Raw genomic sequence first — 18,369 nt, 5'->3', positions numbered from 1 at the left:
ACATCGGATTTATGTGCTGGCATAGCCTTTGTATCACTGAACAACTACAAGCTGATTTACAAAAGCCCCGATACACTATGTGTATATCTATGTAACTACAAAGTAATGTGTGATGGCAGGCATAACCAGCACACATAATTTATAATTAAGTGATTAGCAATATAAGCCACTATTATTAATTAATGTGTAATGCTGACATTGTGCTTGGGGCTGTATAAACTACAAGCATAAAGCAATCTCTGCCTCGGAGTGGCAAGAGGCTACAATGACAGGCACCATCTCCCAGTCCCACACCTTCTGGGCAGCTGGGGGGAGAAAGCACCCAGTGGGAGTCCTTAAGCTGGCTTGGCACAGCCAAGCACAGGCCACTGAAGGCTACCACAGCCACCAGCACCTCTGAAAGAACAGCAGTGGCAAAAGCAAAGACTCCTTTTCTCTAGTCAGAAAGCAAGAGAGCAATACCAAATCCTTAAAGACTCTCCAGCCTCTGTAATACTGAGGCAAAGACGCAGCAAATCTTAATACAGAAGAAGGAAGTCCTAGCTCCTCTCTCCCTGCTCACTGAAGAACAAGTGGGGACAAGTATCTTTGGGGGCTACATGGATGCTTTTGCTCCTCTCTTATTCTGCAGAGTTAAGACCAGCTTTTGGGAGCACAAAACCTGTGCTTCCCAAGGGAACAAGAAAGATTCACAGGATGTGAGGTCCCCCAATACCATGACAGCCAGTTCTCATGAAACAGCACCCAAAGCACATTCATAGAGAGAAACAGGAGTGAGTAAAATGAGATGCCACAACCAGAGTAGTTAAATACTCAGGTTATGTAGATCACAAGAACAGTCACTAAATGTTTGAGAGGGAGGGGACTTCCCAGAGAGAGCACACATTTAAGTTCGATCATTTCTTTCTAATGTGGACCGAGATTTTAACAGAAGCAGCATGTAAAGAGCTGGTTCTGGCTCATAGCACTCAGCATTGCTGTGTCAGTAGTCACATTTCCTTGTATATGTGGAAGGATGAGAGGCATGAAACTTCTTGCCATGAAACCAGTATAGCTCCACCAATGGTTAGCACCCAACAAGGGATAAACACTCACATCTAAAGAGGGTTAGGGAGAGTTTTTAATACCTTCCCTCTGAATTAGCCAGGAGAAGTCTGCAGTAACTAAAACTGGGTTTAAAACTTCTGGGGGAATTAGGTGTTGAAAACCAGCTCTAACAGATATTAGTTTTGAAAATCCTCTGCTTCTTTCACGCTCTGCAGTCTGAACGGGAAAAAATCCAACCTGGAAGTGTCCTTCATTATTATTTACATAGAGCCTTACCTGCTCTTCTGTTGATAAATCGAAAAGCTGTATTTGCAGCAAAATAATGATAATATACAGCTGCACGGGCAGATTACGAAAAGCAAAGCAACCAGACAATTATTTACTGTGCTGCTGGAAGACAGGTACTAACTTTCCTTACATCAACAAGTTTTAAAACTGTCACGCAGCTTTTAATTGCCATTAATAAGGTAGAGATAAAGCCCTCTGGGTCTTAATCCCATCATCATGGTGTTGCAAGTTAATGATATGTTAGCCAGCGCTTTATATCACTAGCTTACAGAAGGGTCAGAAGGAACATTTCATCCTAGGCCATCAAGGCTATATTCCACGGGTAACCTCTAACCTGGTGGGGCTGTCAATCAATGAGCAGCACCCATGAGCACCGTGCTCCTGGTATATCTCCTTTAACACCTATGAATTTTGTCAGTCATCATCCATTATTAACAGTTCTTTCAGTAGCTACAACTAGACTGAGTTGTCAGATCTTTTCAGGATAGTGGAGGGTGATTTGCTATTGATCTTGTCTTGGAGAATTAGGGATCTACTCATGGGTTTGGCTAGCTGATGGCACCCTGAAAGGCAGAAGATGGTTTGGTTTGCTTTGAAGAACCTCAGAAGATTACATGAATACAAGAACTGTAAGAAACCTGCAAAATATTAAAGGGGCTATCAAGGAAACAGCTTCAGATGGATTTAGCTAAGAGATGAACAGGGATCATAAAAGTCAGGTCATGGAAAATAGCTGGGCCCCAGTAATGAGAAGGACCTCTGAGAGGTATTGTCATACAGATAATAGAGATCTGCATCCAACCTACCACAAGATTCATTGGCACTTTGATCAGATCTATGTCTTCTGTATAGATAAGGGCAAAGAAAGAATCCAAAGGAAAAGCCATTTTCCCCAGCTTGCTATTGAAGTATTCTTACAGGAGAATGCTCTGGAGACCAGGGGCTCTGCTGAATAGTTTTACATAGGAAGTAGGGCTGGAAGAGTCCTCCCAGGTCATCCGCTGCTACGTTTGACACATCATATCTCATTGATATCACAACATCACAATCTTATTGATAAATTCCTCAAGATTTTTCTTGAAACCAGGTAGTCTTCTTGACCCTGTGACTCCTATTGGAAAGCTGCTCCAAAACTTCATGATATTAAAAATCTTTAGCCCTTTTCCAAAGAACATTTGTTCAGCTGGCTCCTGTCAATTGTTCACAAGGCTTTCAGTTCACCCCTAATTTAATCAGTTCTCTCTCACCACTTACTCTGATAATATATTTATAGAGAGCAACATACCCCTACTCAGTTTTAGTTTTGCTAAACTTAAAGAGTCTTTTATTCCCCATTTCCTATCCCAATGTAATATCCCTTTTTCTGGACTCTCTTTTTCTGGATCTCCCCAGTGCCTTGTACAAAAGTACTCAGGAATCCCATGTTTCCTGGATATGCTTCCCCTGATGCAACATCCAGGGGAGCATCTCAGGGAACGTTTCCCTTCCCTGCTGTCGCTGAGCTCCAGCAGTTGTCAGTCATTGTGAGACTCAGCAAAACACTTCTGTGTTTCTTCCAGCTGATGAGCCTCCTGCTCAGAGCAAAAAAAACCAACATCTGCATGACCTTGTGGTTTATTAGTACTTAATTTTATCCATTTTCCATTTCTCCTCTTGTCAGGGTCAGTCCTTCTCTCAATTGTCAAGGCCTCACAGCTTTCTGTCTCTTCCAGACTTTGCATTTGCACACATTTTCTGCTGTGGCCACAAATAAAACTGTTCAGATGGGTCACAAGACTGATCATTAATATACTCTGCTCGTTACTGTGCTTTTCCCTTGACAGTCCTTTCAGCTCAGTTCTCAGCAATCCTCCTATAGCCATTTCTTTACATTTATTGTGCCCTATGTTCTCCAGCCTGAATTCTTTCCTTTCACATTTTAAACCACTGCAATAAACACTTTACAGAAATCTTGATGAATTAGAGCGACTATATTTCTCTTGGTCACAAACTCAGAGAAAGATACCACTGCAATGTGACACAATTTATCTTTGGTAGCCTATCTACCACTACAGTATTTCCTAATTAAACCCTCTTCCAACAGATCCATGCAAAGTTCAGTGCCCATGTATTACAATGACAACAAAGGTCAGCTCCCCCCAATCTCACTCTGCTAGAAATGAAGAGCTTAAAAAGTAATGAAGGTATTTCACTACAAGAAAAGTTCTAAGACCTGATCTGGCTTGGAACGTGAGCCACAGTGTAAGCCCATACAGTACAATCATTATAGAGATTCAAAGGATTAACCAGCTCAAAATTATGACACAATCTACCTAGAATTGTAATAATTTGAAAGGTCCCACCAGCCTTTTACATGTTTTCAAGTTTATGGCAGGAATCGTTATTGGTCACTGTTCTTAAGCTAAAAAAATATGGTTCCATTGCACAGAGCTACTCACCTTGGAGTCTGCAATGAGAGTGCAGCAGAATTTACTGTGTTGTCCTAAATCATCCTTACCTTTGCCTCAGCATTTACTCCTTACTGTAGATATCTTAATAGAAATGGGACTTAGCAGGGAAAGAAGTGCTTTCATTGTTTCTTTCACATTCAGGACATGCAAGTGTGCAGAAGTCTCAGGCACCAGCTGAGACACAGATATAACCTTGTTCTGAAGAACAGGGACTTCAGTATTGCAAACGTGCACAGAGCCCATGCTGCTGTGGGTCCTTTCAGAGAGCTAGTTGTGATGTCTGATGGAAACATAATAATATGGACAACAGGCTGCAAGTATCATTCCTTTGTGAACTTCACTATCTCACCAGGTCAATTTAATTATTCCGAGAAGATTAACAAGGAAAGAAATAGCACCATTGCTAGACCCCCAAACATTGTGCCATGTCCCTCTGGAAGGAGAGAGGAGTTTGTGACTAAAACAGAGCAGAAAGACTTACAGTGGTACTCTGGATGTTCTTCATGACATTGGACAAGTCACTTGAGCTCTGTGTGCCTCAGTTTCCCCACCTGTAAATCTGCATCATCATAGTTTGCAGAACCACAGATTCATTTTGAGCCCTTATCTATTAGAGCTTTTGAGACATTCTCAGATCCTTAGATGAGAATTGCTAGAAACTATCATCAACTCAGTAACTATATTTGCAAGGAACAACTCTCTATTTCGGCTGAGTCAGTAGGGCTGCTCCTCATAGAAAGCTCTTAGTTTAGTAGTTCTTACGGGTTGAGAGAGCCTGAGTTTCAGTTCTGATGATGTAGCATGAGAAAATGATAGCAACATGTACAGCACACTAGTAGTTGCCATACTTCATCATTGGAAGCTGTTAGATTTAGGTGAACATGAACGTGCTAGCAGACAAATACACCAAACCCTGACAGAAATAAATGGTAAGAAATGTTTTATCAAAGAGCAGGCATTTGCCATAAGCCCAACACTATGAAATGCAGGCCTCAGTTTCTATAAGAGCCATTCATCTAACATTCAGTATCAATTAAATGAAAGCTGCCTGAACAGTGTAAATCATTATCTTTACACTTATACCATTTCTTTGTTAAGCTTCTCAGACCTGGGCTTGTGTGAAATCCAAGGACAGCCATGAGAAGTTCTACATGTACCTTGCAGACATCTACAGTATGCTTAACTGCCTTCCTGCTAGGTGTGCATAACTCCAGTTGTCCAGCCTTCTCTAGAGAAGGAGAACAAGAGGAAAGTTCATTGTTTCCCCAACAATTTGCAAGAATATCTGAATTAAAAATGGAAGTTTTGTCATTTGCATTGCAAAGGGAGCAGGGAAAGAGAGGAAGTATTGTTAGGTATTGGTAATGTAAAAACATAAGTATGCTGTTATTTATGTAATTAGTTATTGCTTTCATTATGGGTGCAGTCTTAATGGTTATAGTATTTATGTATAATTACCTTAATATTCACTGAAATTTCCAAGTAGCTCCCTAATTAACTGTCTCAAATATATAATTACATTGCATCTTTACGCAAGACTTGCCTAATTAATGTAGTTACACCACTTCTTTGTGAATGTGCATTATTAAATGCTCTTCGCATCATTCTTCTGACTTCTTGTAATTCACGCTTTACAAAAATTAAGACCCTGAATTAGAAACCTTCATGAGTAACCAGCTCCAAAAGCAAGCACCAGATGATCTTTTCTTAATAAAAAACAAATCTTGCTAAGCCTCATTACCACTCCCTTTAACAAAAGCTTTCCATCTGGATCTGAAAGAAATCCCAGGTACCATTGTCTTTTAAGAGGGCAGAGAAAATACGTTGTACATTTAAAGAGAAGAAGACTTTGCTGCCATCAAGGGTCCAAACTCCTGGACTTCCTAAATCATCTGCCAACAAGCCTGTCTGGTAAAAGGATTGGGTGAGTGCATGATAACACCCCGATCACTTGGCAGTGTTTGGTGGTATTCTCTCGGGTGAGTGCATGATAACACCCCAATCACTTGGCAGTGTCTGGTGGCATTCTCAGAATACAAGAAGGAACAAGGGAAGACTTACTGGTGAGACCACCCTTCAAAATCATGTGTGCCATGGTTTTAAACCAAGAGCTTTGAAATCCTTTTTGCCAAGGGTTCCACCTCTGCGCTTGGCACACTAGCTGCCACTTTGAAGTGTCTTGCACATCACGGGTTACCAGTGTATCACAACCTGGGAGCTCTTGTCTAGCGTGCAGTTCCTAGATCAGTGGGCAAAGGACTGAATGCCACCATCAGTCAGCAACATGTGTGAAGGGAATTTTTCTGCTCTGAAGGATTTAATTGCATTTATAGGCTGAATTCCTCTGACCCTCATCATCCTCCAGGACGTTCAGGTAGTAACGTGAGAAGAAAGGGAGTAAGCAGAAATTCTGGGATCCTGTCTTGTAGGTCATTATGCCCATCTTCACCTGCCAGTGAGGACTACAGTGATAGAGAGGTTAGGTCAGAGGCAGCTTCTCTAAACAAAAGGAGATGCACTGAAAAGTAGCAGAGCTAAAGAAAACTCACCAGAGCTCTCATATAACGGAACTAAATCTGAATCCACCGAAAGGTAAGGACAAGATTTACCATTCCACAGCCAGACCAGATGGCAAGGAAGAGTCTGATTCTGATGGCTTCATAAGTCAAGCTTCCCCTACACTGGACCCACTCAGTGAATCCTGTTGGCTGGATGGGCATGACAAGCCTAACGCACTACAGCAGCACTGAACTCACCATTTATTTATATGTGATCAGCTTGCCCAAAGGCAGTGTGTTTTTCACACCTGGGTTTTTTGAAACAGTTGGGTATGCACTACAGACATCTCCCAAGGATCTGTGTACTGGTTAAATGCTTACCCCACCAGTTGGGACTTGGAGAAAATCTTGCCAAGTGTGCTTGTAGACTCTACAGCTGCTTCACCTAGTGACACCCATTCATAAAGCAAGTGAAGTGGGGGGGGAAGAGACATGCTTCAAGGGCATTTACTTGGAAAATGTTCTCTTGCAGATCTGAAGTGAAGGCTGAGAGAAGTATTTTAAAGATGGTCTCTGTCTGTTCCAAATAATCTGGTTTGTACATTAGTTGTTCATTTCCAGTGTGAGATTTCTCAACACATACACATGGCAGCTAAATCTCAGATGTGAATGGGCAAAACCTCTGGAGCTCAGGACCCAGGTTTGTCTTCTTTTACCACTGCAAAGTTTGCAGCAACCAGCTGTCAAAGACAGGCATTACATAGATGTAAAACTAAGGAGATCATCCCATTTCAGCCCTCCCAGCAAGCACTGTGTACTAGTACAGATAAACTATGCTATACAGGAGAACTACCCCAGATAACTATGCTTGAATATAGATATAATTACCTTGGTAAGCAAAGAGTGAACTTTACAAGGGAGGCTGACATTTTCAAGTGTAGAAACATGCAGTTAGGCACCTAAATAAACAGCCTGGCTCTCAGAAGCACTGAACATTAGGAAGTCAGAATAAGAGCTACTGTGTGCATCTTCAAATATCCTGCCCTATACGTCTGTGTATTTTGGCCATTTAATAAGTACATCGTATTTTTCCATAGAAGTCCATGATCCTAAACTACCTATATTAAACAAATCTGTGCTTAAACAGGTTCAAGCACTGAACAAATATCAAATCCATCACTGCTAGCAAATCACTGCTATTTTAAAAGAGCATCTTGCTTTTTGAACTAGCAGATGCCAACTCATATACTAGATACAATAATTAACCACTTTGTATTGCAATATTTTGGATAGATGTTTAACGTATCAGTTGAACATGTTTCATCCAATGTGTGACGTGCATGGAAAATACACTGTCATTCCACCGTGGGGTTTTTCCACTTGCATTTTTTTCTTTGGTTTTATAGTACGCAAAGAGTGACTGAAATAGCCAGTCATACAACATCTGGGAGACAAAAAACACACACAGGAAAATGCAGCAGAAGGGGAAGATTCATGAAAACAGGAAACATTTAGAGGAGAGTGAAAATATGTCAAAACAAAGGAGGCAATAGACTGTCAGAACAAATGAGTTCACCCATCGGCAGAAGTTCCTCAAGAGCCTTCAGAGACCAGCAAGGTGACGTATGCCACTCCTGACACAAAAGGACAGCAACCTTTTGAACCTCCACCCTGCACACACATGAAATATGGTGGTCTACCCATAGACATGCTAGATCCACACAGAAAAAAAAACACATTTTCCAGGCCTGTGCCTTGCTCTAATAGGAAACACCAGCATTTTAAGAACACTGCTAATAGCAAATACAGATGCTTATGGCCACAGGTGCCCAATAGGTGCTTAGGCCTAGTTAAATCATCACTCACAAACACGAGCATCGCAAAGGACATTTTGCTCCGTGTCCATAGCCTTTTCAACAACGTTTGCACAAACGGCCTTTTATTTACCCAAAGCTTTACCAGTGCTCCTGTATTTCAGGCAGAGTATTCATCTGCATCCTTCACCTTCCCTCAGGTTTCTATTCATAGCACTTTAGTCATTCATTTGGATGCTGTTAATATTATTCTGTGCATTGGGATAGTTTCCCAACAGAGTAAAACATGGTGAATACCCAAAGCAAGCAGCCCTCAGACTGAACACTGCTCACCCAAGCTGGTCAGGCCACGTTTCAGTGATAAATGCAAGTGTAGAAATCAGGACATGGTGCAACATGAGAAGCTGTGAAAGCAAAGGCCATTCTGCAAGAGGTTACACAGACTTTAAAGCCTGTCAAAGCAAAGCTCCCCCCCGCCTTTCTGAGAGGACCCTCAGATAGAGGGAGCCTTTGTAAGACACCATCAGCTCTTGAATCTCTATAACTTTAGACAGAAAAGCAGGCAGGTATCACCTATACAAAGACAAGTTCCTTGTGTGGGATTTTCTCGGTCTTCTTATCACAAAGCCATCTAGGAGGATTTTTACTGAGACGTGGTACCACAACGCTTTGTAGCAAACTAAAGCCCAGCCTATAGAAAATGAAGGATGTGAGGGCAATTTTAAAATGAAATAGCCAACAGAAAAAGTAAAAGCAGTTCAGTGTAGCCTCACCCACTGGCTTCATCATACAGCAGATTCATGGGCTCTCCCCATTTCAGGCTGAGTATTTCCCTCAAACACAAAGGTCATTTAGATGCATAACTCCTGTTGATGCTGAAAAGAGAGGCAAGCACTTAAATGCATTTGTGCCTTCAAATATCTCCCCCTGTTGTAATAAAACTAAGTCTCAAGACTTGCAATAAAATGCATTCACAAGTGTCCTATGGAACACCCCAAATTAAAATCACACTTGCTTCTGGTACAGGATTTGCCCTGCAGGGCAAGGAGAGCTATTTGATTGGCCCTACTGCTTCCCAGGGACATGATGCTTCTTCTCCTCCAATCCAGGGAGAGGAGCAGAGAAACCTTGGGACTAAAGCCACATGGGCATCATGGAGTGGCTGATGGGAGGACAAGGGATGTGACAGCCACCAAAGGCCATGCAGCAGGGATTCTGACCCGAAATTTCCATCAGCTTCAGTCTCAAAAGCAAAGCTGCCACCTGAAGGGCACATGAACTTCATGAACCTGTATCAACACATGGCCTCTAAAAATACTACAGAAGGTATCTGAGGGTGTTTGAATGGCTGCCCCCAAGGGCAGCAAACAGTTGTAGGTCACCAGCCTCAGCAGGACATGGGTGTCCAGCATGTCTCCTTGAAAACTGTGAGCTTGAGCATTCCCTCCAGCCTTGCAACTGCACTACCATACCCATGGGTGTTTCATCTTACTTTGAAAACAAAGTTAACACCTTTTACAAACTCCAGTTTGTACCCAAAAATCCTGCATTTTGCACTCAAGACCCAAACATGACCACAGAGTTAAGCAGCACTACTGAGCATCCATCAGGCTGGATGGACCAAAAGAGAAAGTAACAGATCTTGAAAGTTCATTGCAATCCAGGACCACATCGTGTTGCATGAAGACCTGCCCCTCTCTGGTAACAGATCCCCCCAATATCTGGGCAAAGGAGGAATACCCCAACTCCCCCAGCTGCCAAGGCTTTCCTACAAATACACACACAGCAACATGCACTTCAGACACAGGGATCAGAAAGCATGTGTGACCCTGCTCCAGCCCCCAGGAGTGAGCAGTACTGTGGAGCAGTGATGGGATCAGCAGAACATGCAGAAGGTGAACCCCTAACCACATACCTCAGTTTGGAAAAGTTAATGTTAACCATTACCTGAAGGGCAGCTCTTCCACAAGGCGTTGATTATTCCCCACAGCGATGAAATTAGGAAATATAGAGGGGTTCTGCCAAAAAAAATACATAAAAATGAAAAAAAACCCTCTTAATTGCATACAGTACTGCATGACTTCACAGAGCAAAGCTTTTCTTTAAGATCTTAAGACCACCCACAAGCATAACACATGGCCTGGAACCTGAAGAGAATATCTGAACAGGGGTCTCAGCATAAGGATGGGAGGAGGGCAGTTTTGCTTGGGCATATGCAAATGTTTGTTTCTATGGGATCAAATAAAGATTAACTATTTGTTGTGCCTGGCTATCGTTTGCCAGAGCTGGGGGCTGCTTGCTAAAACAGGGAGAAATAAACCTTTAAAACCTGTGACACAGGAGAGTTATTTGTCTGTGCAAGGCTTTAGTCACGGGTTTTGGTGCTTTATGTATGGATGTTGTGCGGGAATAGGACAACAAGAGCTTTGTTCAACTTGATCATCTCATCAAACAAGGCTAAAAGAATAAAAGTTGGGATGCAAGACTAAATGGATATGATCTGAATGCATATTTGTGTTACATCTAATACAACTAGCATCATAGATGAACAAGATCAAATAAATGGTAAAACCTGACAAAGAGAAGAATAGATGGTGTGTGGAGCCATCTGTTTTGGAGGACACCCAAATCTGTCTGAATCAGGAAGGCCAAACTACCAGCTATTCTAAGATCCTCCATTCCAAGAGTGGCCTAATACGCAACTACACAATCAGCTTCTCTCACCATCACTTTGGCTGCAACTTTTTTGTGCAATTAAGTAATTTATTCCTTTCTTCATCCTCCTGATTCTAATGAATCCAAGCCACAAACAAGCCCCAGTTGCTCCTATTCAAGGAGTCTGATTGCATCTGGCAGTAATTGCTGAAAATCCTGAAGAGGAAACAGGGAAGGAAAGCATATTGTTTGTGGGGGTAATAGGTGAAGACCTGCCTCTCTTGACCTATAATACATTAGTGTCAGTGAACATTTGGCAGCCTTCAGATGATTAGCAATGAAGATGAATCAAGCAAAAAAAGAGGTAGAAATCTGCCTCATCTGAATCGCCAGAACTGCATAAATTTGCATGTTGATTAGCTGTTCTTTTGTCTGTGCTCCTAATTATTATGACACATTATGTCTTCATCATGCAAGATTCTGATCTGTCTTGTTCAAAATGCATGTAGAAAAAAGTGCTGTTTATTGATTCAACATGTAACTTTAATTTTTATGTTTGCTTTAATTAAATACATATTTGATTGCCTTTGACTGGTGTCTCGGGTTTTTTTAACTCTTATTTACTTCCTCCTGTTGACAAACAAACAGGTAACCTTTCTTTATTCTCGGATCACTTGCTGATTAGAATCCTCCCCACCCCCAGCCTCATCTTCACTCACAACCACCTTTGCTTCCTTGTTAGAGCCAAGATTGCCAAAACAAAAAGTCCTTAGGTGGTGAAGCTCGATAGCTACAGCACTGAGCAGGATTTTGAGGACCTTAATGACGTTAACGACAGCAAAGAAGTGCACGTACTACAGGGTCAAGGTGATTTTCTTACACTGTAGATTCATTAGCAGTAAGAAAACACCTGGATAGGCAAAACTTCTGCTTCGTGGGATCAGTTACAATGGGCTCGATCCTGCCCACATTGTCTATTGACTCTCACAGCAGCAAGATTAAACTCCGAAGTTCCTGACCCCAAAGGAAGTGAAGTCCACAGCATCCCATTGACTCTCCTACTTAACTCCAACAATCAGGGCATTTTAGCAGTTTCTGGGAACTGGGAATCTTGAAATTCACATTTCTTCCTATGAGATTTGTTCAGGTGGCTATAGGCAGCCAAATCAAATCAAAGCCAAATCAAAAAACATAGAACTGTAATGACCTAAAGAAGTTTCCAGAAGGTTATCACTAAAAAAAAGGCAACTTATGATGCCATTTCTGTATTGTAAAAACAAAATAATTTAATATATATTTTATCCTTTCTTAACTGTTTTATAAAATCTTGAAAATGAAACAGTATTTTCAGTTGAGAATCAAAGTTTTTCCTTGTAGATGATGTTGGACTGTTTAGAAATGCTTAAAAGAAAAGGGGTTTTGGCACTTTTTTACCTCTTCCCTCAAATTTAAACAATTCACTAAAAGCAGCAAAGATTCATGCCTCATTTTGTTTGACAGAAAACTGCCTGCTTTAAGCAAGAACTTAGTCTGAGATTAAACATTTGACCCTCTTCTCTGCCTGCTAATGTCATCTTACCTTTATTACATGTATGCTTATCATGAACTCCGTCCTGTTTGTAGTGGGGGCAAACAATACTCTGCTTGAATTTGTGTTTGCTAAATCAGTAACATGTTTGTATAACAATAAGCATCATGTTGTAATTCAGTCAGCTAAATAGCTCACAGAACTTTGCACATAATTCTTCAGGTTGTGGGTCAATTATGAGGATCATCAAGTTTGACTGCCTTCCTCTAAGGGTAAAAATGGGGTAATTCCTTATTGCTTTTAGTCTTCTGAAATCTAAACCCTCAAGAAAAGGAGTAAACAACCTATTACATTTTCTCTAGGGGCAACAGAACATGCCAGTCAATATACAGATATTAATCAAACTGTGCTGCTAAAGATGCCTGAGGATGAAAAATCCTGTATATTCAAGCCACTGATGTTGCTGTTCTTTTTTACCATTGCACCCTTGCCAAACCGAATGAGATTTGAAACAATAATGCCTGCCGTTCTTCACCGTTAATGGCACATGATTGGCTACAAGTGTAATCAGTTGCTTGGTACCCACTAATCATCTTGATACACAGGTAAACGTAAATCTGTATTTCGAAGAATATAAACACGTAATTAACACGTACCTACAGAAAAACTACTGGAATATAAAGACTTCAAGGCTTTGACATAAACCCACAAGGCAGGAAGGGAAAAGTTGTTGCCCATTGAGGCTATTCATGTTTATTTTCCCTCAGTCCCAACCAAACCATAGTAACCACTGCCATGGACCTCCTCCATATCAACATCCAGGAGTAACCGAGGAATCAAAAGAGATCTCACATGTAGACATAAATAATCATAGGGAGCTAAATAGAGGCAGCTAATAGACTTTCTCTTTTCTGTAATTCTCTTCCCAAGGCACTTCAACACACACTGATCTGCACAGAGGAACAACGCTCTGGGCCCACCCAGCCTCCGCAGCACTGAGCACAGCCAGGGTTTGGCTGAGTGTGCCCCAAGTCAGGCAAAGCACAATGGACAAGTGGGTCCCACTGGTGTGCGTGATGTGGTGCAAGCCAGCATTCCTCACCTCCACCCTGCAGCAGTGGCCTGAGGATGGGGCAGCCAGCAGTTACCAGGACCACCACTGCATGCTGCCATCACCAGTATCAGTACATACATATACTGCAAGTATCATAGTGGTTCTCATTCATCAAAGGAGAAATCATACTGATGAATGGATGCATTCCTCACCCATTGCCCTTTCCTACAACTTAATTAGCAGGAGGGATCAGTCACTTCTTCATAAGCGGAATTCAGCTTCTTTGCAGGATCCAAATGATGTCCTAAAAACAGGATCCATCACCTGGTGCACAATAGCCAATTCTCACACACAAGAGCTTATTCCAAGTTTGAGGGGGAAAGGGGGTTGTAGGTGGTATCCCACAAAGCTAGCACACCACTCCATACAAAATTCCCATATTAAAACAATTCAGTTGAGGTTAGTAACTCCCCATAACCCTCTCACAATTTACCAATTGGTCAGTTAATTTACAGATTGGCTCATTCATTTCTAACTACACATGTTCAGGGAAAGGCCTTTAAAGTTGGGTGGGGGTCTTTTGACCTATAGGCATGATTTTTAATGTTATAATGAGGGTGTAATGAGGTCAAAAGGGGTCTTTTGACCTATAGGCATGATTTTTAATGTTATAATGAGGGTGTAATGAGGACAGTTCATTGAAAGGACACCCTAATCATGTGTTGGTGACATATCAAAGTCATATATTGATGATTTCCATGTGTTTTCAGGATGTACCAGTCTTCAAGGATAGTCTTTTCTGCTAAGAAATTCCTTAGCCCTGTTTCTTAATCCACCTACACAAGGCCAAAGCCTACTCTTTGTTAGTATTGTTCCCAGCTCATCCTGACCTTTTAGGAGGCCCTTGTATCTGTTCAGGCTTTTTCCACAGTAACATTCCAATTTTTAACTAGATTCCCACTTAAGTTCCTTATTTTTTAACTGTATGCCTACAACACAAGTCCAAACAGTTCTATCTTCCGTAAGTGCTTCCCATCCTCTCCTATGAAAAGCAAGAGCATTCTTTTACATCTGGCCAAACTCAGCCTCATTTAAAAATCCTAGAAAGTGCTCTCGCCCAGCTCATCAGAGGAGTATTTACCAATGTGCTGACAGGACAGGGCTTCTGGCTGCACTGGCTGCACCTCAGAACTCACTCTGTTTTAGTATCTGTTTGTCCTGGATTTAACCCAGCGACAGTGTCTGGCTTCCTCACGCTGCCATCTGTCCAGGATTGCTCCAGAGCCCAACCCAGAAGGCTGAAGTCTTGAAAGAGGGAACTCAGGGGACACTAACCAAGAACTACCAACAGTCTGGGAATTAACTCTCACCCAGCCTTGAGCTAATCCACCCTGCTGACATGAGTTCTTCCTAACTAACATCCAAGAGGGTTTGCAATTCCCAGGAAAGATCCTGCAGCCGCTGGGCAAAGGGTAACTTGGGCTAAACCTGCTAGAAGGGAATCTTTTAGATCTGGCACAGTCTGGATTTAAGGTAGGCTGTGGAACTGGAGCTATTTGAGTGGCATTGATGGATGACGCCCTCCTGTCAGTGCAGAGAGAGCAGACATCCATCCTCATCCTCCTTGACTTCAGCATTAACTGTGAGATATTGCTGTCTTGCTTGATAGGTGGCAGAAGTCCAGGGTAATGCAGTCATTCCTACTGGGACATACCCCACGACTTGTGAAAAAAGTGTTATCTTCAGCACTACACTCCTCTTTCCTGTGGGCTTCTGATCTGTATTCCTTATGATGCTTTCCTGTCTCTATACAGAGCCAGTAGGTGACATGGAACAAACTGAATTACCAGAAATAGGCAGGGAAAATACAGGTAAACCTAAATTTCTGTGTACGTAAACGCGCTGCTACTGCCAACGTGGCAGTGGAAGAAAAACGGCTGGTTAACTCCAATCTAAACAGAGGTAAGACAGATGGGAGACAGGAAAGCATCTTTAAGAGCTTGTCACTTGGGTGCACTGTGCCTGGCAGGATGGTGCATTTCCACAATTGGTGTGCTTGGTTTATAATTTAAGAGTGCTCTTGGATTTGTTACTGATGCTATGTTTTCCCACAGCACCCTCTGCAAGTAACAGTCCTATTCTCTTCCATTGGCTAGGAGGCTTTCTGCCACCGTGGCAGGTGATGACCTTGTCTCTGTTATTCATGGCTGTGTCACTTCTCAGCTGGACTATAGTCATTTGAAATATGCAAGCACGCAGCATTCATGCTAAGAAAACTTCATTTGCTGCTGCAACGCATCTCTTCAGTGACAAAGGCATATCAAACCTGGCATTGGGCCTGGCACCAGCTTCCCATGGAATCCCTAATTGAGTTCATGGTCTTCGTTCTTATCATCCTCGTCACATCTAACACTTTGTATAGAGCTGCAGCAAAGGAAACGTTTGACAGATTCGCTCCACCAGCCCGATGAGCTCTCTGCAGAAAGAATCACACACATCTGTCCGGAGCCCTCAGCCTGTGGATTTAACATCTTCAGGGAATGAAAAACTTTACCAAACCTCCCCTCCATCATAAGGCATATTTCTCTGACTTGCATAAATAATAACATCAGAAATACAAAACCAAGGTGCTCCATTACATCCACTTCTCACTTGGCAGGAAGGTGAGAGAGGGAATCGGTGTGTGACCAATGCACTGGTACGATGCTTATCAATAGGGTGTGTGGAGCTGGCTACTATGGGGATGAGCCACATGAGCTTACTCCCAACCTCAGCCACCAATGGCCCTTTCCTAGGCCTCTCCCCATGTAAAAGTCTCCTTGTTTTGCCACGTGATCCCATTAGAAAGCTCTGACAAACGGTGCAGGGTCTCTTCCTGGAGGAAGTGTTTTCCACAGTGCCTGTTCTCTATGGCAGACCCTTGCTCTGCAGTCCCAGCAGCGAAGCCAAAGCCTGGTCAGCATGGTACAGTTGGCCTGGCATGGCCCTGGCACCAGGGCCAACATAGCTACACAGGGGTGCCAACATGCAGGGCACACACGGGTCAGCAGTCCATGTTGGACCTGTTATGCCTGAGAGTTACCGGGATCTGACCAGAAAGAAACCAAATGTGTCTTACTCAGATACTAAAGTGCACTCACTGTCCCTATTTTTATTTTACATATTGTCCCTGTTCAAATAAGGAATGTGCATTAATTCTGTACATTGCCAGCTCCTCAGCATGGATATTACTATAATTGTTTAAACTGAGAGCTTGTACATTTGTCTCAGCATAGTAAATGTGGTTTTAAAGGCTGTTGGCAGGTCATTTGGCCTTTAAAAATCACATGTTCTTCTCTAGAGTATGAACCTTAATCCAAATAAGACTTTTTTAAATTGATTTTTCAAGTGCTGCAGTATTTTTAAGGCATTTTTGTAAATCCCATCTTCAAACAGTGAACTATCTCCAAGTCCTGCAGTCTTCAAAGATCACAGCAGACGATGGTAAGAGGGTAGGTCACAGTACCAGGAACCACATGGAAATTATTTACTGTATAAAACTAAGAAAGGTAATGAAGATCTGTGTAAAGGATGAAAGCTCTTTGACTAAGAGCAGCGTTTGCTGAAATTCACACTGATTATTGTGGCAAGAGTGCACTTGCTAAGAGGCTTCCTTCCCCATAGGTAACTTTCAAGTTGCTCATATTGCAGCTAGTCCTAAACATGTCTGTATCTGGGGGACTGATTGTTGTATTGCATCTAATTTTTTGGTGTAAGTTCTCTTTATGTTCAAGACAGATTGATGCTTGTTCTGTAATCAGATTTCTACCAATATAATGGTCAGTTACAGGTATTTTTCCAGTGTATTCAACCTGGTACAACTCTTCATGTTCATCACAATTAAGGTATTTACAGTATGGCTCTACTTGCCTTCATTCTGCACTTGCAGTAAGAAATCACCAACATAAAGCAGCTCCCTCTCAGCTGAATGGCACCCTCACAGTGGAGGCTGTGTTGATTTAATCAAGCCTGCATGGTCTAAGATGAAGCAAAGCTTAGAGTGACTGCAGCTGCCTGCTTGGGATCTTTCCTGGGGAGAGGGATCCACCACCAGCGCTTGTGGCACAGGTCTCTGCTGTGAAAACTGAAGGAGCAGCAGAAATGCTTTGAACGGACCCAAAAGAAGAGCAGCTAAAAGCCACAACAGGCTGTGTTTGACCATGAATGTTTTCCAACCCTAACAGCTCACAGTTCAGGTCAGCTGGAGCTTTTTCAGCTGTTTTTGTTAGTGTGGCTGACTGAGATTTCATCAAATGAGAGGGAAAAAGGACCTTTCCTTACAAAGGGGATGAGATTCATGTTGAGATTTTGAAAGTGGGTGCTGGCCATAAAGTTTGCCAGATATGAACTATCCACTCAACAGGAGAAAGCGCAGGGTCTGAGGGACATAGTGATTCCTGCCTCACCCAGCTTTACCCTCCATCAGCCTGTTGAGACTGCTCCTCCTCCCACTCCCCTCTTTTCCCAAAGCCTGGGAACAGGTCAGACAATACATGGCTGCTTCATTCCTGCTGGAATCATTATTTGTTCCCTCACAAAACGCCTGACGTAGGCCATGCCCTCCCAGCACTGGCCCTGAGGCGGCCACAGGAACCCTCACCATGGCTGTGGGCCCACCACACTGGGACAGAACAATGAGTTCACCCGCATCCACCCTCCTTTCCTGAGGGTTTGGGAGGAAAGGGGAAAACACAAACATGGAATTACCTCAGGAGCACAAGTGCCGGGGGGAGCTGCATGGGTGTTCCGTCCCTGGCGGTGTTCAAGGCCAGGCTGGACAGCGCCTTGAGTGCCATGGTCTAGTGTGAGGTTCCCCTGCCCATGGCAGCGCCTTGGAACTGGATGATCTTAAGGTCCTTCCCAACCTTAACTATTCTATGATCCTATGTTGGCCATTACAACCACAAACACAGATGCAGGAAGAGAGATGATAAAATGCTCTGTGGGTCAGAGTTACAGGCAAAAACATTCACCAGAAAGAGGCCAAATTCCTTGA

The 18,369-nt window shown here is 42.6% G+C and overlaps 1 long non-coding RNA gene across 1 annotated transcript; it reads right to left on the bottom strand.

Moving 5' to 3' along the window:
• Positions 1-877: 877 nt before the first annotated feature.
• LOC133209658 (uncharacterized) lies at positions 878-18,111 on the bottom strand. The gene is made up of 3 exons (XR_009724720.1): positions 18,081-18,111; positions 10,045-10,115; positions 878-4,065 (listed from the first exon to the last, which is right to left on the bottom strand). It is a non-coding gene; the product is annotated as an uncharacterized LOC133209658 (long non-coding RNA).
• Between the last annotated feature and the right edge of the window lie 258 nt (positions 18,112-18,369).

Source organism: Neopsephotus bourkii, unplaced genomic scaffold (genome assembly GCF_033783945.1).
Source record: "Neopsephotus bourkii isolate Nb327-2 ecotype Australia unplaced genomic scaffold, CSIRO-AGI_Nbou_v1 NB_354, whole genome shotgun sequence".
NCBI lineage: Eukaryota > Metazoa > Chordata > Aves > Psittaciformes > Psittacidae > Neopsephotus > Neopsephotus bourkii.
The sequence above is the reverse complement of the archived record's forward strand: the minus strand, read 5'-3'. Positions and strand labels throughout refer to the sequence as shown.